The sequence below is a fragment of the Hyla sarda genome, chromosome 7 (genome assembly GCF_029499605.1).
Source record: "Hyla sarda isolate aHylSar1 chromosome 7, aHylSar1.hap1, whole genome shotgun sequence".
Taxonomy (NCBI): domain Eukaryota; kingdom Metazoa; phylum Chordata; class Amphibia; order Anura; family Hylidae; genus Hyla; species Hyla sarda.
Window position 1 is genome coordinate 105,480,196 of NC_079195.1, and position 26,076 is coordinate 105,506,271.

The 26,076-nt window shown below is 44.9% G+C and overlaps 1 protein-coding gene across 1 annotated transcript in view; it reads right to left on the bottom strand.

The window, feature by feature from the left end:
- The window catches only part of LOC130282259 (hexokinase-1), a 109,679-nt gene that overhangs the window by 66,072 nt on the left and 17,531 nt on the right, over window positions 1–26,076 (bottom strand). The gene's annotated exons all lie outside the window — the stretch shown is intronic.

A 26,076-nucleotide genomic window follows, 5' to 3' on the forward strand; every position in this document is an offset into this window, starting at 1 on the left:
GCTCTCTTGAGTTCTAGTCTTTGCTGAGTACAGAACAGTCAAGTGTCTGGTGTCCTGAAGAGACCCAGGGCCTAACCACGCAGCCACATTTCCACCAACCAAGTACCCCACAGGTGAAAGTCAAAGCCTGGTAAGCTACCACAAGGGTGAATTTTAGTCAGTCATAGTCAAGTCAATCAAGTCTGTTAAATTCAGCGTGGGTCTGCCTAATTCAGTCCAAGTCCCAGTGAGCCCTCAAGTCTCCAAAGTCACTGGTCATTTCCTTGGGCCTAACTGAGCTGTAAAGACTATAACACCTGTCACCCTCAGTAAAGCTGCCATTGTTCCGTAACTTGGCATCAGAATCATTATTTGCCCCGCGCCTAGCACAGGATCCAGCGGCTATACCTCGGGTGATGCAGAGGTTAACCATGCCCTGGCGTCATGAATACAAGGGGTTAATTCCATCTGCCCCTAGGGTAATAACATCTGCCTTCATCACACCCTTTACCACACATTGATATCTGTGTGTTTGCCCCTCAATTATATAATGGATATGGCCACCTTGAGGGTACGCTCACATATGTTTTTGCGTTTTACATGTTACATGTTTAGTGTACATTTTTACATGTACAGTGATATAAGTTAGATTCAGTGTTATAATAAACTTTTTTATAGAAAGCAGATGAAAGCGGTAGTGATTATCTTGTTTTGACTGGGTGCGGAAATCTATTTGCAGATAGCAGGGAATCCCTATTAAATTATTTAGTCTGAAGACCTTGATGGCAGTAGCTGCCGCTGATATCTCTCCAGACACAAGCTGTTTTACTTCTTAATGGCAATAGTAAGATAGTATGTGGAAGCATGATGCACATTAGGCTAAGTGTCCACTTGGTTTTTTCTCTGGCAGTTTTTGGAAAACTGCCACTGCAGTTTTTGAGCCAAAGCCAGAAGTGTATTCAAAAGGAGTAGGACATATAAAGGAAAGACTTACATTTCTCCTCCCTTATGGATCCACTTCTGACTTTGGCTAAAAAACTGCAGTGGCAGTTTTCCAAAAACTGCCAGAAAAAAAAACAAGTGGAAACTTAGCCTTAGAACAAGCGCTAGTTTCCTGATTATTAGCTATTTATACATAAACATCATCTTCGGCTGAAAATTATGGGGGCAGTGTCAATGATCACATCCTATGGCTTACAATGTATTTCAAGAATCTTATTTAGACACCCCAGCAGAGGCATAGCTAAGTGTTCATAACAGGGAAAAACACATGGGGGGGGGGGGGGGAGATTTATCAAAACCTGTCCAGAAGAAAAGTTGCCCAGTTGCCCATAGCAACCAATCAGATCGCTTCTTTCATTTTGCAGAGGCCTTGTTAAAAATGAAAAAAGCCAGCTGATTGGACAGGTTTTGATAAATCTCCCCCAAGATGCTTGAGTTGGGCCTACAGAGTAATAGTGAACCGCCTCACAGTAATATTGTTTCTGTTTCTCGCTACACCTCAGTAGGTCTCCCTTAGTGCCTTCCACAAAGTAACCGTATCCCCTTACTGCCCTCTTCACAATAATAGATCCCCCTTACTGCCCATGCACACCAATAGTGCATTCTTCCTGCCTCTTCACATTAATAATGCTTCCACACAGTTGAGGTTGCTTCATACAGTCAACGTGCCACTCCTTAAAAAAAAACAATACTGACATAACCTCTACTTCGACGAAAAGTAAAGCAGTTCATGGCCCGAACTATAAGTGTTAGTGCTCTTTTAGTAAGTTCAGGCAAAATTCATACTGATTTTGAAGCAAAATCTGTGGCAGATAAGCCTCCCATTGAGTTAAACAGGATTACTGCAACTTTGTTCACACAGAGTAAAATCTAATTCCACTTAATTTCTGCGCCATTTAAGCAACAAACTTTTCCTAATAATTTTCCCCAGTCTGCACATGTAGAGTCCAGGCATGCAAAATGATGTCCAGCATCATACTGGTTTGCATTGAATCTTATAGGCAGAGGCTTGAAGTGCCTGCATCCTACAAGAGTGCATGGATCGGCAAGGAGCTGATCCATCTACATAGTATTAATCTACATGTGCCTCTTGAGGACACAGGCTAGTGCTGGGCGGCATACCGGTTCATACCGAATACTGAAATTTTTTCCTGCACGATATGAATTTTTCTCATACCGCAATACCTTCCTACATTCCCCCATTGCTCCGGTAACGGCCTCAGGCTGGGTATAGGAGCGTCAAAGACCCGTCAGCCTATCACCGGCCGCAACGATGTCCCGCCTCGGTTGGTGATAGGCTGAGCGCACTGTCATGTAAGGAGCCAGCCGGTTAAAGTTAATTTTATTTTTGAAGCACGAGCACAGGAATATGTAGTACATTACAGATTTCCAGCGCCGGTGGCCCACAACACAGGAGGACAAGGAGAGAAGCGCTTGCGGGTAACATGATTAGTTCCCGGATGTGGGGGACAGCACAGCGCAGCGCTAGGCTGATAAACCGGTGGTGTTGGGGAGGGGGGGTGTGCCGGGGGAGAATAGAGAAGCAGCACCCACGGGTCACATGATTGGGGGGGGGGGGAAATACTGTTAAATACCGTGGAATCGCCATAATTTACAAAAATACTGTGATACCCATTTTAGGTCATACCACCCAGCTCTAACACAGACAATATAGGAGAGAAAAAGAACAAAGGAGAGGACAGCGCCTCATGTAATTCCATTGGTATAATATCCCACACGCGTTCCATCACCTTTAATGACTTCCTCAGGGGTGTTACCCTAGGTGAGCGCACATCACAAGGGGGGTGTGATGTGCGCTCACCTAGGGTAACTCCCCTGAGGAAGTCATTGAAAGGTGATGGAACGCGTGGGGTTCAGGTGGACGCCTGCCAGGGAATTCTTACATTTAACTATCTCTTATCCTTGCATTTCCCAGCCTCTTCTCTGAGTTTACGTGGACATATTGGTATTAAGGTTGTATTTTAGCATTACCATTTACTGCATATCTGATAGTGAGCTCTGGTGTTATGCTTGTATATTATCATTATTATTGTATTATATATGGTGATTATCTAGAGATAGTACTGTTACTTTCTTAATACTTGCAGGTGTCCTGGAGGGGTCCAGAGGGGCTCCCCCTGTTGTGGAAGGGCATGTTTTTGCCCTTTTTCAGTGTTTTTATGGGGGCTTTTGTTTTGTATATTAATGTCATGTGTGGTTTGAAAATTAATAGAGATGTTTTTGTATCCAAGTGGATGTGCGCTATATATGTGTACTTTTTACTAGTTGTTTGTGGAATTGTTAATTGGTACACACAGTAGCACCCCTGTATCTTACATATATATTTATTGAAGCTGAGCCCGCTAGTGTTCTTATTGCTCACCTGGGGTAAGTCTTGAACAAAATGTGTCACCCCTCCGTGTGGGGTCAGATGACAGATCTCAGACTGCAGCCTGTGGAACCTTGGCCAAAACACTCAGGTAGAGGTGGGCAGGAATTGTAGTTACTGGAGGAGGAAAGATGTTCTGCAGTGGTGCTGCCTTTCAGAGACCAAATTCAGTTCCAGTTCAGTTAAAAAAGTATTCACATTTATTTGTGCATACATAAAAAGACAGACAAGCAAGACACGTTTCTGGGTTAAATTACTCCTTTCTCAATTGCAGATTAGAGTTGTCCCTCTAATTTGCAAATGAGAAAGGGGAAACTTAATCCCGAAATACATCTTACTTGTCTGTCTTTTTATGTTAATACTTTTTTTAACTGGACTGGAACTGAATTTGGTCTCTGAAAGGGAGCGCCGCTGCAGAAAATGTTTCCTCCTCCAATCTTGAGGACATAGGCATGGCTTTCACCATGTAACCTCACCAATATTTGCGGACAGACTCATCTGTCCCCCACTAGCTACGACTTTGCAAATATACTGTAATCTACCCATGGTACCCAGGTTTCTAAGGCCAAACATCTGCTACATGAGTTTCCTTTTGGCAAACTTTAACAGGTTTACAGCATGATACCATTTCTTTTTCCCACAGTATATATCTTGCCTTAATGACCACAGAGCAATAGAGTGTGCATAGGTAGTGGTTGTATCCAGGCCTTCCTGTTTAAGGGGCAGCTGTTTAAGGGGCAGCTTTGTACAGGGGGCACATGGTAGATACAGTTTTTACAGTGGGGCTCAGAGGCTTAAAGGGGTACTCCACTGGAAAACATTTTTTTTTTTTAATCAACTGGTGCCAGAAAGTTAAACAGATTTGTAAATTACTTCTATTTAATGCTCCACAATTCTATTATATGCTCCACAGGAAGTTCTTTTCTTTTTGAATTTCCTTTCTGCCTTACCACAGTGCTCTCTGCTGACACCTCTGTCCATGTCAGGAACTGTCCAGAGCAGGAACAAATCCCCACAGAAAACCTATCTTGCTCCGGACAGTTCCTAACATGGACAGAGGTGTCAGGAGAGAGCACTCTGGTCCGGCATAAAGGAAATTCAAAAAGAAAAGAACTTCCTGTGGATCAGCAGCTGATAAGTACTGGAAGGATTAAGATTTTTTAATAGAAGTAATTTTCAAATCTGTTTAACTTTCTGGCCCAGTTGATTTAAAAAAATGTTTTCCAGTGGTGTACCCCTTTAAAGTTGCACTTCTGATCATAAACATGTAATGAAAGGATCCAAATTTGCAAGCAAGATGTATCATATATATCAACACTTGATCCCTTAAACTACATATGCTGCATGGTCATGCTGGGAAATATTAAGGTGTGCACTATTTGTTGATAATGAAAAAAAATCACAAGTAACCCTTAACAAAGGCGAGAGGATGCCCAGTGCCTTAGCAGACCATCTGAACCACTCTGTCCTTCTCATTTTGTTAGCACCCTGTATTTTTAACCAGCCTGTTGCTCAGCTGTCATTGCCTCCAGGCTAAATATAGGAATACAAGAAACCAGAGACACAGACAACACTGGCCAGAAATGGCGCCGTTGAAATGTCATCAAACTGTTCAAAATAGCAAACCACCTGAACAGGTTAAATGTTAACATGGGTTAAATGTAAGCTTTGTCTAACTACATAATAGCTCTGAGAAGGCAGCCTGCACCGAAAAGGACGCTACTTATAATGGAATGGTTGGAAATTTGAAGAACTGGAATGGTGGGAGTGTTGTCCTATTAGTTTTTAAACTATTTGTACAGATATCTAGGAAAGAAGCAAAAGGTTTTTAAGATGTAAATATCCGACATGGAATATTGAGTACATTTTGGGAACTTTTATATCAGAATGACATGGCTGATTTACAGTGGGTGCAATAATTAAAGGATGGCAGAACCAAGACAGATTATTCAATTTAAAAAGTACCTGTCACCAAATAAACGCTTCTAAAATAACTCCGGCTATGTTCCCTAACTACTCCTAACACTCCCCTAGCTCTTAAAAAAATATTTTCAGAGCTTTAAAAAGCTGTGTATTATATCTTTCTTCTTGCTCACATAGTGCAATTTCCCAGCAGGAGAAAGTAGGCGTTTCACAGCAGGCATGACATCACTGAAGCTTGCTGGGTGACCACTTCCGCCTTCACATTGTTGCAGCGCTGTGATGATTAGAAGACCTCAGGCTCTGTGCATGTTTCAGTCTGTGTTGCTATCAGTGAGGTTCTCCTGCAGCTTTCAGTCTGTGCAGCTTTCTCTGAGAATCTGTGGAGCTTGCACTTTCTGTGCAGCTGTCGCTCAAGCTCAGTGCAGAGAAACACTTCCTGAGTTTGGACTCCTGCCAGGCTTGGAGGAGACCAAACTCACTGTATTAATTGTGGCAGGGAACAGAACAGAGCCACCTAGTGGCCATTTTTTATATTACATTTTAAACATATTTATGTTGATCATTTTTAAAGCAAGTGAATGGAAAAGTGCCTGCTGATTACACAAGGAACACTATATTAAAAGTTTTATTTGGTAAAGAGTACCTCTTTAAGGTTATTTAGTTTGGAAAAAAAGACATCTTAAGGGCCAACTGCATAGTAGTGATCTGCTTATACCTAGGCTGGAACCAAGAACATCCTCTATGTCTAGGAGAAAAAAGGTGTTCTCATCATCACAGATGAGGATTCTTTACTGTAAGAGCAGTAAAAATATGGAGCTGGTTGATTCATTTAACAATTTCAAGAACAGCCTGGATGCCTTTCTTGAAAAATATAGTTCAAGTTAGGGTGCGTTCACACGGAGTAATTCAAGAGGAATTTACTCGAGTAATTCCTCTTGAATTCTCCGCTCCAAATTAATGCACATCCCTTCTGCCCATTGACTTTAATGTTATTTCTGCTATCCTGTTCACACTGCGGAAATTCTGCTAGCAGAATTCCGATGCTGAATTCCGTTCCGCTTGAAGAAAGAACATGTTCATTCTTCAAGCGGAATCCGCTAGCAGAAATCAATTGAAGTCAATGGTTAAAAAAAATCCGCCCAACATCATTTTCGCGCGGAATTTGCGGGCAACTTGCGCAGAATTCGCAAGCAATTTGCACGGAAGTGGCTGAAAAACCCTTCATTTCTTTCTTCCCCATGTCCGCGCGCAATTCCGCGCAAATTGCGCGCAAATTTCCCACAAATTTTTTTTCATTTTTTCCGCCCGTAAATTTTTCAGCGTGAATTACTCTTCATTTACTCCATGTGAACGCACCCTTATGCCGACTAGATTTCTGGATAAGGGATGTTAATCCAGGGATTTATTCATATTTGGGATCGGGAGAGAATTTTTCCTTTAGTATCGGGCAACTGGGGGCTGCTCTCCCTCCCCACATGGGAATGTGTCTTGTTTGTTTCAAAAGCATGAAAAAACGATAAAAAGTTGAACTACTGCTTGGGTAAGTAGTAGTTTTCCATGATTCCTATATACTAGTCTTCTTAAGTTTGCTATTTTTCTTATACGTGAGCCCCTCGTAAAAGCAGAAAATATTTTGCATTATTGCTGTTTGGTAGGAATCTTCTCAATACTTTTAGAGAAGTTGGTTGAGGTTTAGGTTTGTACACCTGATGTCCTCCTCTGAACCCTCATCTTAAGAAGACAGAAGATATAATGGTAATGTATATGGGTCCCTGCTGAAATCGACGACAAGGTAATCTAATGTATATGGTGAGAGACTGTCCACAACATCTAATAGTGAGGGAAACAAGGATTGGAATATAGTGGCGCCATGATCAAACTTCTTATGTGAGTAACTGGAAAGATGTAGAATGTTGAAAGAAAAATGTTAGCTACCATTTTCCTAGACCAAGTTTGTAGATGAAAGCAATGATATGTATGCTTACTACTGCAAACATTTTTCATCTAGACTTTAAAAACATTATAGTAGTTAAAGTGTCACTTTTCATAGCCTGTGAACTTTAACGTGAAAGGGAAAATCTGTTGCCAGTATGGAAGCATTTTGTTTCCCCTCTACAAGCTTGTAACCTGGGGAACCTTTGATGGCTTTAGGCATGATGTTTCTCTTTGTAATGTGGATAAGACATTTAAGAGCTTTAAACATAGAAGACTCGCCTCTAAAGGCCACATTGTGATCCAAGACAACATTCATACCACCCCAGATTGTGGTCTCCCATAAGTATAAACTCTACTTCACTTTATCATCACCTAAGTGACACCATACAACCATTTCCAAGGAATTGAAAATCTTAAAAGTAGATAACTCATTCTGTTCTCAGAATCTCTTTCCTCATTGGATGTCCCGAAACTGGAGATATGCCACATATTTGGTGGGCATGCCCCAAACTGGTCTCTAACATAACATAACTAACATATAGTATGATACATAATCTGGTCTCCATAATCTAGTCTAGTCTCAACCTTTAAGACGGCATCCTTACTGGAAACCATTTTTGTCTTCTTACTTTTCTCCTTTTGGAAGCTAAGCAAACAATTGCTTATTTAAAGGGGTAATCCAGTGGAATTTTTTTCTTTTATTAACTGATGCCACAAAGTTAAACAGATTTGTAAATTACTTCAATTTAAAAATCTTAATCCTTCCAGTACTTATCAGCTGCTGTATTGTCAGGATTCGGCAGGCTGGAGGTGGATCCTCTGTGTCAGAGAGGGATTGGCGTGGACCGTACCGGTGGACTGGTTCTAAGTTGCAACTGGTATTCACTAGAACCCGCCGCAAAGCGGGATGGTCTTGCTGCGGCGGTAGCAACCAGGTCGTATCCACTGGTAATGGCTCAACCTCACTGACTGCTGAGAGTGGCGTGGGACAGGAGGACTAGAAAGAGGCAAGGTCAGACGTAGCAGAAGGTCAAGGCAGGCGGCAAGGTTCATAGTCAAGGGCAACGGCAGAAGGTCTGGTAACACTGGTAAGGCAAACACAGAAACGTTTTCACTAGGCACAAGGCAACAAGATCCGGCCAGGACAGGAAGGGAAAGTGGGTTTTTATAGGCATGGAGCAGATGGGAGCTGATTACACTGATTGGGCCAGGCACCAATTAGTGGTGCACTGGCCCTTTAAATCTTAGAGAGCCGGCGCGCGCGCCCTAGAGCTGGCCGCGCGCGCCAGGACGTGACAGACGGGGAACGGGACAGGTGAGTAGATTGGGATGCGACCCGCGAGCGGGCGCGTCCCGCTATGCGGATCGCATCCCCGCTGGCAGTGTCAGTGCAGCGCTCCCGGTCAGCGAGTCCGGGGCGCTGCAGAGAGGAGAATGCCGCGAGCCCTCCGGGGAGGAGCAGGGACCCGGAGCGCTCAGCGTAACAGTACCCCCCCCCCCCTTAGGTCCCCTCTTTTTATCTGCTTGCCCCTTCATACGAGAAGAGGCCATTGGGAGCGACTCTTGAGTCTCCTTCCAGATAACGGAGAAGTCCTAAGTTACTTCATCTAGGGCAGGAACTCCAGAAGAAGTGGGAATGGGGAGGGGGGGGGCAGAGGGTGAGTGTTACCAGGAAGGGGGCTATGAGGAGGCAAGATCTCTGCTTGCTTTTTGCCGAAAGTATCAGAAAAATCCTGGTAAGCCTTGGGAGGGACCGGTAAGGGTGGAATCTCAGGAGTTAGACAAGTGGGAGCAGATGTGAGGCATCGTTTGTGACAAGAAGGACCCCAATTTTTGATCTCCCCGGTGGTCCAGTCAAGGGTGGGAGAATGACGTTGGAGCCATGGCAGACAGAGGAGGACTTCAGAGGTGCAGTTGGGCAGAACAAAAAATTTAATTTTTTCGTGATGCAGTCCAATGCTCATAAGCAGGGGTTCTGCGCGGTAACGCACAGTGCAGTCCAATTTTTCTCCGTTGACAGAAGAAATGTAGAGCGGCTTGACGAGACGGGTTACTGGGATGCTGAACCTATTAACAAAAGAGGCCAAAATAAAATTTCCTGCAGAACCAGAGTCCAAGAAGGCCACAGCTGAGAAGGAGGAGTTGGCAGAAGGAGAAATCCGCACAGGCACAGTGAGACGTGGAGAAGCAGAATTCACACCAAGGGACGCCACTACCATGTGAACAGGGTGCGTGCGTGCGTTTCCCAGACGCGGGGGACGAATAGGGCAGTCCACTAGGAAATGTTCGGTACTAGCGCAGTACAGGCATAAATTTTCATGGGTCAGGCGAGACCGATCCACTTGCATAGCCTCCTCGGCGGGAGGCACAAGGGTAGATTGCAAAGGATTCTGGGAGAGAGGTGCCCAGAGATCAAGGTCCTTTTCCTGGCGGAGCTCCTGGTGTCTTTCAGAAAAACGCATGTCGATGCGGGTGGCCAAATGGATAAGTTCAGACAGGTTAGCAGGAATTTCTTGTGCGGCCAGTATATCTTTGATGTTGCTGGATAAGCCTTTCTTGAAGGTCGTGCAGAGGGCCTCATTGTTCCAGGCTAGCTCTGAGGCGAGGGTACGAAACTGGATGGCGTAATCGCCTACGGAAGAACTTCCTTGGACTAGGTTCAGCAAAGCAGTCTCGGCAGAGGAGGGCCGGGCTGGCTCCTCGAAAACACTACGGACTTCAGCGAAGAAGGACTGGACAGTGACTGTGGCAGGATCATTGCGGTCCCAGAGCGGTGTGGCCCATGACAAGGCCTTTCCAGACAGAAGACTCCGGGGAGGAGCAGGGACCCACAGCGCTCGCCGTAACATGTATGCTCCACAGGAAGTTCTTTTCTTCTTTTAATTTCTTTTCTGTCTGACCACAGTGCTCTCTGCTGACACCTTTGTCTGTATCAGGAACTGTCCAGAGGAGGATTTGTTTGCTGTAGGGATTTACTTGTACTCTGTACAGTTCCTGACATGGACAGAGGTGTCAGCAGAACGCACTGTGGTCAGACTGAAAAGAATTCCAGAAATAAATACAACTTCCTGTGGAGCATACAGCAGCTGATAAGTGCTGGAAGGATTAAGATTTATAAACAGAAGCAATTAACAAAACTGTTTAACTTTTTGGCGCCTGTTAAAAATGATTAAAAAAAAATTTCCACAGGAGGAGGAGGAAATAAAAGTTAACTCTAGAATGGATATAAGGGCATATAATCTGTAATGGTCAAAAATGTATATAACAATTTCTTTCACTTGTCACACTAGCCTACTTGGCAACCTCCCATTGACATGGCTGATATGGCCTCCCTATCTGTTCTATTATTCAAGTTACAATTATTTAGATTGTCTTAGGATGCAGATTTATATTTTTTATCTTTCACCCACTGACATGCATTATAAAAAAATTACAACCACAATGAAACAGGTTGCTTGTAGTGTGCATACTGTATTTGTTACATGGCTCCAGTAGACACAGCTCTTTTATGATAACTAGGGATGAGCGAATCGAATCTGACTAATCCGAATTAGTTAAAAATTTCAGGAAAAATTTGATTTGTAACGAATGCGAATATCGGCGCGATTCGCTTCATTAAACTCCATTTAGTGCGGTCCAGGCTCCAGGGCATCTAAAATGGCGGATCCACATGTGAGGACATGGGGCAAGGAATCCTGGGAAGGCGGGAACAAGGGTTGGTGGGATGACCCTGAATAACATGCAGCATGCAGCCTATCAGCAGCCAGCCACCCCTGTGATGTCACAGCCCTATATAATTGGCAGCCATCTTGAGTCACTTCAGCCTTTTATTGCAGAGAGAGAGAGAGGGACGGACAGCACTGTGTGTTGCACAGAAAAGCATTTTTACAGCAGCGATTCATCTCCCAGTCACATCAGTGTTCTATTGCAGAAAGAGAGGGACAGAGAGCAGTGTGTGTTGCATAGAAAAGCATTTTTACAGCAGTGATTAACCTCCCAGTCACATCAGCGTTCTATTGCAGAGAAGGACAGAGAGCAGTGTGTTGCACAGAAAAGCTTTTTTACAGCAGCGATTCACCTCAAGCCCAAATCTAGCCTAGAAGCACTGATAGGGAAGGGAGTCAGATTGAGAGAGAAAGTGTAATTTTGGGTGTAGCACACAGTAACTGTGTGCTGCAGCACTAGTGTGTACAACAACTGAAAAGCTAATAGTAGCCAGCCAGACTAAACGCAAATTGTCCTCTATTAAAGGGCTGCAAAAAAAAATGAAAAGGAACCATCTCTCCCCTTCCTGGGTTCCCGCAGAGCACCACTACAGCTGGTCGGTCCTCCGGTCCATCCTCTTCATACTTCCGGGTGTAACGAAGCGTCACATGGCACTCAGCCTATCGCCGGCCGAGGCAGAACAACACGGCTGCCGGCAATAGGCTGAGCACCATGTGACGCTTCGTTACACCCAGAAGTATGAAGAGGATGGACCGGAGTACCGATCAGCTGTAGTGCCACTCCGCAGGAACCCAGGAAGGTGAGAGATGGCTCATTTTCCTTTTTTTTTTGCAGCCCGGGCAGGACGGAGCAGGAATACTCTGCACCAGAGTACTCCTTTAAGTTTAACCTGTGTACATCTAGGCAAAGTCAAAAGTAGACACCTGCTGGGGTTGCAAATACTATTTTAAGCGTACTAGAGCTCATTGTCCTTTCCTCATAAGTGCATACCACATACGTACATATAAGTGGTGTACCATTTTGTTCCTGTTAAAGTCTTAAGGGCCTAGATACTGTGAAAGGCCAGGCAAAAGTACACACCTGCTGGTGTTGTAGACAAATACTGTTTTAAGCATACTGGTGCGCACTGTCCTCCCCTCATAAGTTCATACCACATACATACATCTAAGTGGTGTACTATTTTGTTCCTGTTAAAGTCTTAAGGGCATAGATACTGTGAAAGGCCAGACAAAAGTACCCACCTTCTCGTGTTGTAGACAAATATTGTTTTAAGCATACTGGAGAGCATTGTCCTCCCCCCATAAGTGCATACCACATACGTACATCTAAGTAGTGTACCATTTTGTTCTTGTGTTCTTGTTAAAGTCTTAAGGACCTAGATACTGTGAAAGGCCAAGCAAAAGTACACATCTGCTGGTGTTGTAGACAAATACTGTTTTAAGTGTACTGGAGCGCATTGTCCTCCCCTCATAAGTGCATACCACATAAGTACATCTAAGTGGTGTACTATTTTGTTCCTGTTAAAGTCTTAAGGGCCTAGATACTGTGAAAGGCCAGGCAAAAGTACACACCTGCTGGTGTTGTAGACAAATACTGTCTTAAGTGTAGTGAAGCGTATTGTACTCCCCTCATATACACACTAAGTACACTAAGTATGTCAGGCAGAGAAGTGCCAGGATGTGCACAGAGGAGTGGCAGAGGCCTAAATTCATTAGGCAGAGGTTGCAGCAGACTAGGGGCTAGTGGCAGCAGGAGTCGCAGTGAGAGGCCTGAGCTCCCGATATCAGCTAGCGGTCGAGTATCGACCAGCAACCCATCTGCTGTCATCGATTGGTTAACACGGTCATCCACTTCATCACAAGTGACATCTGACACCCCCAGTCAACAGTCAGTGGGTTCCTCAGACACAACCTGGGCATGGCCCAGGAGCAGTCCCTGTCCTCCCATTGCCTCTGTCCTATGATGTTCCCTTCTCCACAGAAGTATCTTATGCTGTGGGTCCAGCTCCACTATTTAGTGAGGAAGATCTACTAGAGGACAGTCAGCAGCTACTGACCAGCCAAGAAGTGGAGGAGACATCTGCTGCTTCCTCCACTAGGCGGGCAAGTAGTGATGAGGAGAGTGGCGTGGGAGGTAGTGTTACGAGCGTTCAGACTCCTGAAGCAGACACTGTTGAGGAACCTGAGGAGGACATCAGTGACGTGCAGACACAACTCGATGATGATGATGAAGCCGATCGCACTTGGGAGAGGGTTGCAGGTTGCCCGTGAGGCAGCAGCTGAGCCAGCAAGGTGGTAGCATGGTTGGCAGTCAGCATGGTGGCAGAAGTTGAAAGTCTGGAGCCAAGCATGCTTCGCGGCAGCCTACCTTCCCAGTAGGTAGTGGAACAGGGGTTCCTGGAGTCGTCGGCAGTAGCAGTCAATTAGTGCGGACTGTTGGTAGGAAAATCAACTACTCTGCGGTGTGGCAGTCTTTCATCAAGCATCCGGAGGATGTTAACCTGGCCACATGCAGGATGTGTCAGCAGAAGGTGAAGCATGGCCAGGGTCCCAATGTTGGCACCACGGCCCTGCGTCAACATATGCAGCGTCACCATAAAGCTGCCTGGAAGAACCGTGGATCCGATGTGGTGGTCCAGCCTGCTGCATCACCCAGTGACGCGCTGCTCCCTGTTTCAGCCAGCCAAAGCTCCACCACCTCAGCTGGAGGGAGCTGTGTGTCATACCCATCTTCTGTCGCTCCAGATGCTCCTGCTCCTCCTACTTCGAGTCAGTCATTCCGCCAGCAATCCATCTGCGAAGTCACGTCCAAGAGACAACAGTATGCGCCCACTCATCCAACGGCGCAGAATCTGAATGTGCTCCTGTCCAAGTTGCTGGTGCTGCAGTCCCTCCCTTTTCAAGTGGTGAACTCTGCACCTTTCATAGAAATGATGGCTTGTGCCGAGCCGTGGTGGAGAGTACCAAGCCATAATTTCTTTGTGAAGAAGGCAGTACCAGCCCTGCACAATTTTGTGAAACAGAAAGTGGGCCAGTCTTTGAGCCTGTCGATATGTACCAAAGTGCACAGCAGTGCCGATGTGTGCAGCTGTAACTATGGAAACCATGGTGACTGACAATGGGAAGAACATCTTGTCTGCACTGCGACAAGGAAACCTGAGACATGCGCCCTGCATGGCACACGTGTTCAATCTGGTTGTCAAGTGGTTCCTGAAATGTTTCCCCCCTCTGCAAGACATCCTAACAATGGGAAGGAAACTTTGCATGCACTTCAGCCACTCGTACACTGCAAAGCACACCCTCCTTGAGCTGCAGCGTCAGAATGGTATCCCCCAACATAGTCTGATATGCACGTTGGAATTCCACCCTCCATATGTTGGATCCACTATACGACCAGAGAAAAGCCATCACTGATTTCTTGATGATCCAAGTGGATAGGGGGACTCCCCTGGGTAGTTTCAATGTCAACCAGTGACAGCTCATACACAACACCTGCCATTTGCTCAGGCCCTTTGAGGAAGCCACATTATTAGTCAGTCGCCAGGATTACGGGATGAACAACATCATTCCACAGCTTCATCTACTACAACACGTGTTGGAAACAATGGCTGGTCAGGGCACTGGAGACGTGGCACCTACATCTCAAGGCCACATGAGCCCAGGTTGGGCTGAACTGGAGAAGGAGGAGGGGTAGGGGCACAGTGGAGCACAGTTTAGGTTTTGCAAGATGGGCATTTTTTCTAGTCATCAGACAGGAGAGGAGGAGCAAGAGGAGCTGGAGGAGCTAGAGGGTTATGAGGAAGGCGAGACAGAGGACCCAGACACACCGTGGCAGTATGCAGTGGAGATGGAGGCAGGGAGTCCTTCCGAGTCACTAGCACAAATGGCACGATGCATGCTCACTTGCTTGTGTAGTGACCGCCGAACTGTCACCATTTGGCAGCGGGATGACTTCTGGCTCTCTACCTTAATGGACCCTCGCTACTGGCACAAAATGGGGTCTTTTTTTATACCCACTGAGAGGGAGAACAAACTGACCTACTACAGAGACATCTTATGTAGTCAGTTGGCTGATGCCTGTCTGCGCCATTGTCCATCCTCTCGCAGATCTCACTCGGGGGGGCCCTCTGCTCTCACCTTCCATTGCCATGGCTGCTGGGGAGGGGTGGGGTGGCAGGAGCAGTATCAGCTCCATCAGCAGAAGCCTGAGTCAACAGTCGCTGATGAGTAGCTTTCTTCACCTGCACAGTGAAGAAACTCATCAGCAGCAGGTAGGGCTGGAGCAGGACCTGAACCAGCAGGTGGTGGCATACCTTAACATGACCATGCCAACACACCTTGAAGATCCGCTGGACATCTGGGCAGCCAAACTTGATTTGTGGCCGCAACTAGCAGAGTTTGCCCTGGAAAAGCTGTCCTGCCTGGCCAGTAGTGTGCCATCAGAGCGGGTGTTTAGTGTGGCGGGGCCCATAGTAACCCCAAGGAGAACTCGTTTGTCCACGAAAAGTGTGGAGAGACTGACCTTTGTGAAGATGAATCAGACATGGAACAGCCAGGATTTCCACCCACCAATGCCTGATGCATCAGAGTAGATTGACCATGGTGCCACACCAACACTTCACAAATATGGATAGTGCTAAACATATTTAAGGCGCTGCTCCCCAGTTACAAACATTCCTCAGCATCAGACCAGAAGTAAGTATTGAGGATATACATTACTTAAAACTTAACTTTTAATAATATTCTTAGGATAAAATATATGTACCCAAAACATTTTTTTAATAATAATAAAAAAAAAAAAGGTGTGCAAAAAAACACCATGAGCCACCTTCACCACCAAGTATTAATGTGATGCAAAGACCTCTAAAAGGTGGGAACAACGTATGGTCATTTGTAATCGGTGGGAGTAAAAACTTCCCCTGTAAGGCCCTACTCTTGCCCTATTAATTCCCTTCTAGACAAGTGTTACTCACCCTAAAAAGGGCATCCCCACACAGGAAACTCTCTATTTCCACCTAAAAACCCTGGGAAATGGCAGTATTTGTAGGTGGAAGTAGAGAGAGTTTCCTGTTTAGGGTGAGTAACACTTGCCAAGAAGGGAATTATTTGGGAAAGAGTAGGGCCTTACAGGGGAAGTGTTTATCCCCTCCTGCTACAATGAACAATACATTGTTCCCTTCCACCTTTTCGACGAAAATGTTACTCATCTTAAAAAGGGCGGCCCCACACAGGAACCAATCCCTATTTCCACCTAAAAACCCTGGGAAATGGCAGTGTTTGTAGGTGGAAATAGGGAGTGGTTCCAAGCTTCCTCGTACTGCCACCATATGTTCTCCTCATGCTGCCACCTCCAGGCTGTGTCATTCAGCCACTATATGGTCTCCTTATGCTTCAGCCAACTCCAGGCTGTGTCATTCAGCCACTATATGTTCTTCTCATGCTGCCACAAACTCCAGGCTGTGTCATTCAGCCAATATATGGTCTCTTCATGGTGCTGCCACCCCAACGCTGGGTCATTCAGCCACTCTATGGTCTCCACATGATGCCACCACCTCGACGCTGTGTCGTTCAGGCACTGTATGGTCTCCTCATGCTTCCGCCACCTCCAGGCTGTGTCATTCAGCCACTATATGTACTCCTCATGCTGCCACAAACTTCAGGCTGTGTCATTCAGCCACTATATGCTGCCACCACCTCCACACTGTGTCATTCAGCCACTATATGATCTCCTCATGCTGCGGCAAACTCCACGCTGTGTCATTCAGCCACTATATGCTGCCGCCAACTCCAGGCTGTGTCATTCAGCCACTATGTGGTCTCCTCATGCTGCTGCCAACTCCAGGCTGTGTCATTCAGCCACTATATGGTCTCCTCATGCTGCCGCTGCCTCCACGCTGTGTTATTCAGGCACTATATGATCTTCTCATGCTGCCGCCACCTCCACGCTGTGTCATTCAGCCACTATATGGTCTCTTCATGCTGCCGCCAACTCCAAGCTATGTCATTCAGCCACTATTTGGTCTCATCATGGTGCTGCCACCCCCACGCTGCGTCATTCAGCCACTCTATGGTCTCCACATGATGCCACCACCTCGATGCTGGGTCGTTCAGGCACTATGTGGTCTCCTCATGCTTCCGCCACCTCCAGGCTGTGTCATTTATCCACTATATGTACTCCTCATGCTGCAACAAACTCCAGGCTGTGTCATTCAGCCACTATATGCTGCCGCCACCTCCACAATGTGTAATTCAGGCACTATATGATCTCCTCATGCTGCCGCCACCTCCATGCTGTGTCATTCAGCCACTATATGCTGCCGCCAACTCCAGGCTGTGTCATTAAGCCACTATATGGTCTCCTCATGCTGCCGCCACCTCCACCTCCACATTGTGTCATTCAGGCACTATGTGGTCTCCTCATGCTTCTGCCACCTCCAGGCTGTCTCATTCAGCCACTTTATGTTCTCCTCATGCTGCCGCAAACTCCAGGCTGTGTCATTTAGCCACTATATGCTGCCACCACCTCCATGCTGTGTCATTCAGCCACTATATGCTGCCGCCACCTCCACACTGTGTCATTCAGCCACTATGTGGTCTCCTCATGCTTCTGCCACCACCAGGCTGTCTCATTCAGCCACTATATGTTCTCCTCATGCTGCTGCAAACTCCAAGCTGTGTCATTTAGCCACTAAATGCTGCTGCCAACTCCAGGCTGTGTCATTCAGCCACTATGTGGTCTCCTCATGCTGCCGCCAACTCCAGGCTGTGTCATTAAGCCACTATATGGGCTCCTCATGCTGCCGCCACCTACACGCTGTGTCATTCAGGCACTATATGATCTCCTTATGCTGCCGCCACCTCCACGCTGTGTAATTCAGCCACTATATGGTCTCCTCATGCTTCTGCCACCTCCAGGGTGTGTCATTCAGCCACTATATGTTCTCCTTATGCTGCCCCAAACTCCAGGCTGTGTCATTCAACCACTATATGCTGCCGCCAACTCCAGGCTGTGTCATTCAGCCACTATGTGGTCTCCTCATGCTGCCGCCAACTCCAGGCTGTGTCATTCAGCCACGATATGTTCTCCTAATGCTGCCGCAAACTCCACGCCATGTCATTAAGCCACTATATGCTACTAATTTGCATAGTTGCATCTCAGAGCAAAAGCCATGGCCCGCAGAAAGCTTTCAAAGCATCAGAGGGGTCTCATGGTTGAAAGGTATTAGTCGAAAGAAGGATACAAAAGAATTTACAAAGCAACAGATATTCCATGGAACACAGTGGAGACAGTCATCATCAAGTGGGGACGCCATACCCCCAGTGAAGCATGGTGGTGGCAGCTTCATGCTTTGGGGCTATTTTTCTTCATCTGGAAACAGGGCCTAAGTCGGGGTAGAGGGAATTATAAACAGTACCAAATACCAGGCAATTATGGCCCAAAACCTTCTAATCTCCAATTAAAACGCTGAAGATGAAGAAGAGGTTCACCTTTTAGCACTACAAGACCCAAAGTACACATCCAAATCCACAAAAGCATGGAGCGGGGGGGGGGGAGTGGAGATGGCGGCAGTTACCGGAGTCCACGGGACCGTTGATCGCGGTGGGATCGGCGGCAGCGGCGATGCAGCAGTGAAGGCAGTGGTAAGTGATCTTCACTGCTGCCTTCTAGGGGTGGCCAAACTACAACTCCCAGCATGCCCAGACAGCCCAAGCTGTAGCCCTACAGATGTTGCAAAACTATAACTCCAAGCATGCCCAGACTGCCCAGGCATGCTGGGAGTTTTAGTTCGGCAACATGTGGCCCTTCAGATGTTGCCAAACTACAACTCCCAGCATGCCTGGGCAGTCTGGGTATGCTTGGAGTTATAGTTTTGCAATATCTGTAGGGCTACAGTTTTGGACACCACTACACAGTGGTCTCCAAACTGTTCTCCTCCAGTTGTTGCATAACAACTCCCAACATGCCCTTCGGCTGTCTGGGCATGCTGGGAGCTGTAGTTTTACAACAACTGAAGGCAAACTGGTTGGGAAACATTGTCTGTTTCCTAACTCAGTGTTTTCCAACCCGTGTGCCTCCAGCTGTTGCAAAACTATAACTTCCAGCATGCACTGACAGACCATGCATGCTGGGAGTTGTAGTTTTGCAACAGCCGGAGGCACACAGGTTGGGAAACACTTAGTTAAGTAACAAACTCTTAGTGTTTTGCAACCAGTATGCCTCCAGATGTTGCATAACTATAACCCCCAGCAGGCATGGACAGCCAAAGGGCATGCTGGAAGTTGTAGTAGTATGCCTCCAGCTGTTGCATAACTACAAGTCCCAGCATGTCCTTCTGCTGTCAGTGCATGCTGGGGGTTGTAGTTTTTGCAACAGCTGAAGGCACACTGGTTGCGAAACACAGAGTTTGGTTGCAAAATACTAAGTTAGGTAACAGTGTGCCTGCAGCTGTTGCATAACTGCAACCCCCAGCATGCACGGACTGCATGCTACATTCACACGGCGGGTTTACAGGGAGATTCTCGCTGTAAGTTTGAGATGTTTGAACACTAAAAACACTACACCTACACAAAATAAAGGGTAAAACACTACATATACACATACCCCTACACATTTACCCCCCCCCCCCCCCCAATAAAAATTTGAAACATCTGGTACGGCATGGTTTCTAAAACAGAGCCTCCAGCTGTTGCAAAACAACAACTCCCAGTGTTACCGGACAGCCATTGACTGTCCAGGCATGCTGGGAGTTTTGCAACAGCTGGAGGCACCCTGTTTGGAAACACTGCCGTAGGGTAATTTTGGTATCAGAGGCAAGTCGAATTCTTGCATCCAGGTCCGTCCCTATGCAAATGCCTAATATAGGCCTCAAATGCTCATGGTGCTCTCTCACTTCGGAGCACTGTCATATTTCAAGGCAACAGTTTAGGGCCACATATGGGGTATTTCCGTACTCGGGAGAAATTGCCTAACAAATTTTGGGGGGCTTTTTCTCCTTTTGTCCCTTATGAAAAGGTAAAGTTGAGGTCTCCACCAGCATGTTATTGTAAAAAATGTTTATTTTTTACACTAACATGCTGGTGTTGCACCATACTTAAAATTTTTACAAGAAGTAAAAGGAAAAAAAGACCCCCAAAATTTGTAACACAATCTCTTCTGAGTACGGAATTACTCCATATGTGTACATAAAATGCTCTGCAGATGCACAACAAGGCTCAGGAGAGAAAGCGCCATATACATTTTAGGTGATTTGCACAGGGGTGGCTGATCGTTGCAGCGGTTCTGACATAAACGCAAAAAAAAAGACACCCACATGTGACCCCATTTTGGAAACTACACCCCTCAAGGAACATAACAAGGGGTATAGTGAGCCTTAACACCCCACAGGTGTTTGAAGAATTTTCGTTAAAGTTGGACGTGAAAATGAAAAATTGTAAATTTTTCATTTTCACAAGGGGTGATAGAAGAAATGGGGTTACACATTTTGGGGGGCTTTTTTCCTGAGTATGGAAATGCCTCATATGTGGATGTTAAGTGCTCTGCGGGCAAACTACAATACTCAGAAGTGAAGGAGCGACATTGAGCTTTTGGAGAGAGAATGTGTCTGGAAGTGAAGGCCATGTGTGTTTACAAAGCCCCCCGTGGTGCCAGAACAGTGGAACCCCCCCCCCACATGTGACCCCATTTTGGAAACTACACCCCTAAAGGAATGTAATAAGGGGTGAAGTGAGCATTTACACCCCACAGGTGTCTAACAGATTTTTGGAACAGTGGTCCGTGAAAATGAAAAATTTAATTTTTGCCAGTGGGGTGTAAATGCTCACTGCACCCCTTATTAAATTATATTAGGGGTGTAGTTTCCAAAATGGGGTCACATGTGGGGGTTTCTGCTGTTTTGCCACTATGGGAGGTTTGTAAATGTACATGGCCCCCGACTTCAATTTCAGAAAATTCTCTCTCCAAAAGTCCAATGGCGCTCCTTCTGTCCTGAAACCTGTAGTGCGGGAGTTTGGGGAATTTTCTTAATTGGGAGAAATTGGGCTTCAAATTTTGAGGTCCATTTTCTCCTACTACCCCTTGTGAGAAAGAAAAATTTGGGGTAACACCATCATTTTAGTGTTAAAAATCGAATTTTTCATTTTCACGTCCACCTTCAACGCAAAGTTGTCAAACACCTGTGAGGTGTTAAGGCTCACTATACCCCTTGTTACATTTCTTGAGGGGTGTAGTTTCCAAAATAGTGTTTGTTTGTTTTTTTTGCTGTTCTGGCACCCTGGGGACTTTCTAAATGCAACATGCCCCCCAAAAACCATTTCAGCTAAATTCTCTTTCAAAAAGCCAAATTTTTCTCCTTCTCTTCTGAGCACTGTAGTGCGCCAGCAGAGCACTTAATGTCCACATATGGTGCATTGTCTTAATCAAGAGAAATTGGAATATACAAAGAAAGGAGGAATGGCACTTACCGCTTACTGTAATTTCTTATCTTTTATTCTTCATAAAGTGCAGGTGCTTTAAAAAGGCATTTCACCCAGCCGGGTGTGGACGCCAGTGCGCGTGCTACAGGTAACAATTGTTTCGCTCTGGCTTGAGCTTCAACAGACCTGTTGGTCTGTTGAAGCTCAAGCCAGAGCGAAACAATTGTTACCTGTAGCACGCGCACTGGCGTCCACACCCGGCTGGGTGAAATGCCTTTTTAAAGCACCTGCACTTTATGAAGAATAAAAGATAAGAAATTACAGTAAGCGGTGAGTGCCATTCCTCCTTTCTTTGTATATTTGGATTCTGAATACTCTTCGTTTTCATAAGGAATTGAGCACCACTAACTGTTATGAGACTGACCTGGTTCACATAGGAGTCACGGGAAGCTTGGCAGTGCCGGCCAGCTTTTTCTAATCTAAGTTGTGATTATCAAGAGAAATTGGGCTTTACATTTTGGGGTCCATTTTCACCAATTACCCCTTGTGAAAAATAAAAATTTGGGGTAGCACCATCATTTTAGTGTTAAAAATAAAATTTTAAATTTTCAAGTCCAACTTTCACGCAAAGTCGTAAAACACCTGTGAGGTGTTAAGGTACACTATACCCCTTGTTACGTTCCTTGAGGGATGTAGTTTCCAAAATAGTATGCCATGTGAGGTTATTTTGCTTTTCTGGCACTATGGTGGCTTCCTAAATGCAACAGGGCCCCCAAAAACCATGACAGCAAAAAAAAATTTCAAAAATCACACAGTTGCTCTTTCCCTCTTGAGCCATGTTGTGAGCCCGCAGAGCTGTCAACATATGAGTTATTTCCATACTCAAGAAAAATTGGGCTAAAAATTTTATACCACTTTTAAAAATGTAAAAATGGGGCTGCAAGAACATGATAGTGTGAACAAATGCAGATTTAGATTTTTCTCCTTCACTTTGCTGCTATTCTTGTTAAACACCTAAATGGTTAACAAACTTTCTGAATGCCATTTTGAATACTCTGAGGGGTGTAGTTTCTATAATGGGGTCATTTATGGGGTATTTCTCACAGAAAGGCCCCTCAAATCCACTTCAAACTTAACTGGTCCCTGAAAAATCCAGATTTAGAAATTTTTGTGAAAATTTTGAAAATTGCTGCTATACTTTGAAGCCCTCTGATGCCAACATAAAGTAGACATATTGTATTTGTGAATCAATATAAAATGTATTTGGAACATCCATTTTCCTCACAAGCAAGAGAGTTTCATATGCAAAATTTTCTAAATTTTCATGAAATTTTGGGATTTTTCCACCAAGAAAGGATGCAAGTAATGACAAAAATTTACCACTATGTTAAAGTAGAATATGTCACGAATATGTCTCGGAATCAGACTAATCAGTAAAAGCATCCCAGAGTTACTAATGTATAAAATGACAGTGGTCAGAATTCCAAAAAAGGGCTCAGTCCTTAAAGGGGTACTCCCGTGGAAAACTTTTTTTTTTAATCAACTGGTGCCAGAAAGTTAAACAGATTTGTAAATTACTTCCATTAAAAAATCTTAATCCTTCCAGTACCTTTTAGGGGCTGTATACTACAGAGGAAATTTTTTTCTTTTTGGATTTTTCTTATGTCACGACCACAGTGCTCTCTGCTGACCTCTGTTGTCCATTTTAGGAACTGTCCAGAGCAACACATGTTTGCTATGGTGATTTTCTCCTGCTCAGGACAGTTCCTAAAATGGACAGCAGAGATCAGCAGAGAGCACCGTGGTCGCGACATAAGAGAAATCCAAAAAGAAAAACATTTCCTCTGTAGTATACAGCCCCTAAAAAATACTGGAATGATTAAGATTTTTTAATAGAAGTAATGTACAAATCTCTTTAACTTTCTGGCACCAGTTGATCTAAAAAAAAGTTTTCCACGGGAGTACCCCTTTAAGGTGAAAAAGGGCTCAGTCCTTAATTTAAACACAAATAAAACATAGAAAACTTCATTTTTTTTTATCAAAGTACATTTTTATTTACCATAATGAGTGCAATAGCAAAAATTAGTTTTAATGACAGTGCCCATTTAAGGGTGTGCACACTTATGCAACCAGGTTGTAGTGTTTTTTGTTTGTTTTTTTTCCCCTCAAAGATTTCAGTTTGTTTTACAATTGAATTGTCCACTATATAGGTCACATTAAATGTGGAAAAAGTTCTGACATGATTTATCTTCCTCTCCTTTAACATCATGAAAACCATGTAATTTTAACAGGGGTGTATAGACTTTTTATTTCCACTGTATCAGCTTTTGCTGCTAATCTGTAGGAACTCTGCTGCCTATTTCTCAAAGGTTGCAAAGTGGTTTCCACATAGCAATGTACAGATATCTAGTGAGTTCAGTCTGCATGGTACATCCTAGATACCAGGTACATGGATGCCAATAATATCCTTAAATACGGTAGCCATCAACCAACCACTAAGGAGTCTTTTTAAAAAGATTTTTGTATTAAATATATTGGGATTATTTAAACAGAGATTTAAATGATCTACTATGTAAAGATCTATAAAAGCTGTAGTCAGGCAGCACATACAGCAATAGCACTAGCCCAATGAACCGTGTAAAGGAGATTAGCTACTGTTTTAAAGGCCCTTGCTCTAGCTACTTAGGAGTAAAGGAGAAAGTGGGTCAGTCAAGCCCAGATAAGGCCAGAGAATGCTGCTATTCTAATACATAAAAGCTACACAGGCTAAAATACAGTTACTACAGTACAGTACAAAGCTGTGCCAGTCTACACATATTACAATAACAGCATCCTACAGATATCTGGGATTAAAGAAAAATCTTCATGTCTGGGTAATAGTAATGTTATACAACCAGAGGAGAAGCTATGTAAGGGTGCAGAAGTAGCAGTCACATCGAAGTCCTGCGGTTGTCTCTTGTAAGATGCAAGAAAGTGCTAAATTCTTTTATGTTTAAATGGTATATGATAATTGGGAGACCGGCCCACCTAAAGCTGTGCAGCCCAGAAGACATGTTCATGTGAGCAGAAGTGGTATATAGAAGGGGTTCTCAACCAGGGGTACGCCAAGAGTTATGCGGGGGTACGGCAATTTGCTGACAAATACCGGCCAGGCATTGGCCAGTATATATATCAATGCAGAGCGGGGATTGGACGGAGCTGCAGCCGCGGACACTTTACGTGAGCTGCAGTGGCTGCCGGGCCTAATGTGTGACATCCCTGATGTTGCTCGGAAGTGCCAGCACAGTGCAGGAGGATGTCACCCATCAGTGCAGCCCCCCCCCAACTCCCGCCAAATGGGATAGACACAGGCCTGGTAAGCATGTTAAACTAAGTGTAACACCGCAGTATGGGAGGGTGTTATAGTATGTATCTCTTCTATTGGCTCATGGGGATCGGAGGGGGTAATAATGGCACAAAGGGATTAAGATAGGGGGGAGGGGGGTAATGGCAAAGGGGGATCCGAGGGCAAAGGGGGATTAAGATGGAGGGGGGGGATAATGGCAAAAGGGGATCCGAGGGAGGGGGGAATAATGGAATAATGGCACAACTAGATTAATATGGAGGGGGAGGGTAATCATTATTGCCCCCCCCCCCCTCCATCTTAATCCCTTGTGCTATTATTCTCTCCTCCCGATGATTCCCTTTTGCCATTAGCCAATTATGGTAAAAGGGGATCAGAGGGAGGGGGAAATAATGGCACCAGGGAATTAAGATGGAGGGGGGGGGGGGGGGGGAATAATAGCACAGGGGATGAAGTATCACATTAGAAAGGTAGGCACACGCCATTATGAAATTAAGTACTTTTATGACTTATTTTGTCCGTGGGTACCCCTCGCGCGTAAGTTCCGTGCAAGGGGTACCCGCAGACATACTTTCTCCCTTTGGGGGTACAGCAGCGAGAAGGTTGAGAACCACTGGTATATAGCACTGATTTTACTGCACATACAATACATAGTTACTAGCAGAAAATATTTTTCTGGTGCTGTTATAATAGTTACATGGTATTTGCCTCAGCAATACACAATAGAAAGTATTTTAGTGTAGATTTTTTTTTAAATATATATTGCTGAGACATTATCAGCATATGAAAATACTTTCTTTTATATATAACCTGATTCCTTAAAAAAATTATTATCAATAAATCTGCTTAGTCATATAATCTGGTCATAATGTAAGTGTAAGTGGGAGAGAAAAAAAAGGACAGTGCCTTGTGCATTACCCTTGGGTGTTTGGTGACTCTATTAGAGGTCCACACAAAAAACCCTTCTGTTAGATGGCCGCTCACCTTGTATAAAGAAAAGTGGGCTTATCAACCCATCAGATGGGTATCACATGCTGGGGAGAAGCTGCTCAGCCTGGGGGGTTGGTTGCAGGATAGGGGCAATCTGTCCGCTCAGAGCGCAGTGTCAAGTGTAACCAGGCGATGCTTTGTCCAGAAATAAAGATTTCCAAGTTACAGATTATAAAATCCTACATGGACTTTTTTTTATTGAAAACAAATAAAAATTTACAAGACAATGACCCAATTTGGGGCTTGGTCCCCCTTCCTCAGATTTAGTCTAGTTAATTTCTTTTGTTTTCCATAAACAAGTTAATTCAGGATTTTATTAATATCTGTGAAATCTTTATAACTGGACAAAGCAGCACCTGGTTACAGAAGGGTCACCT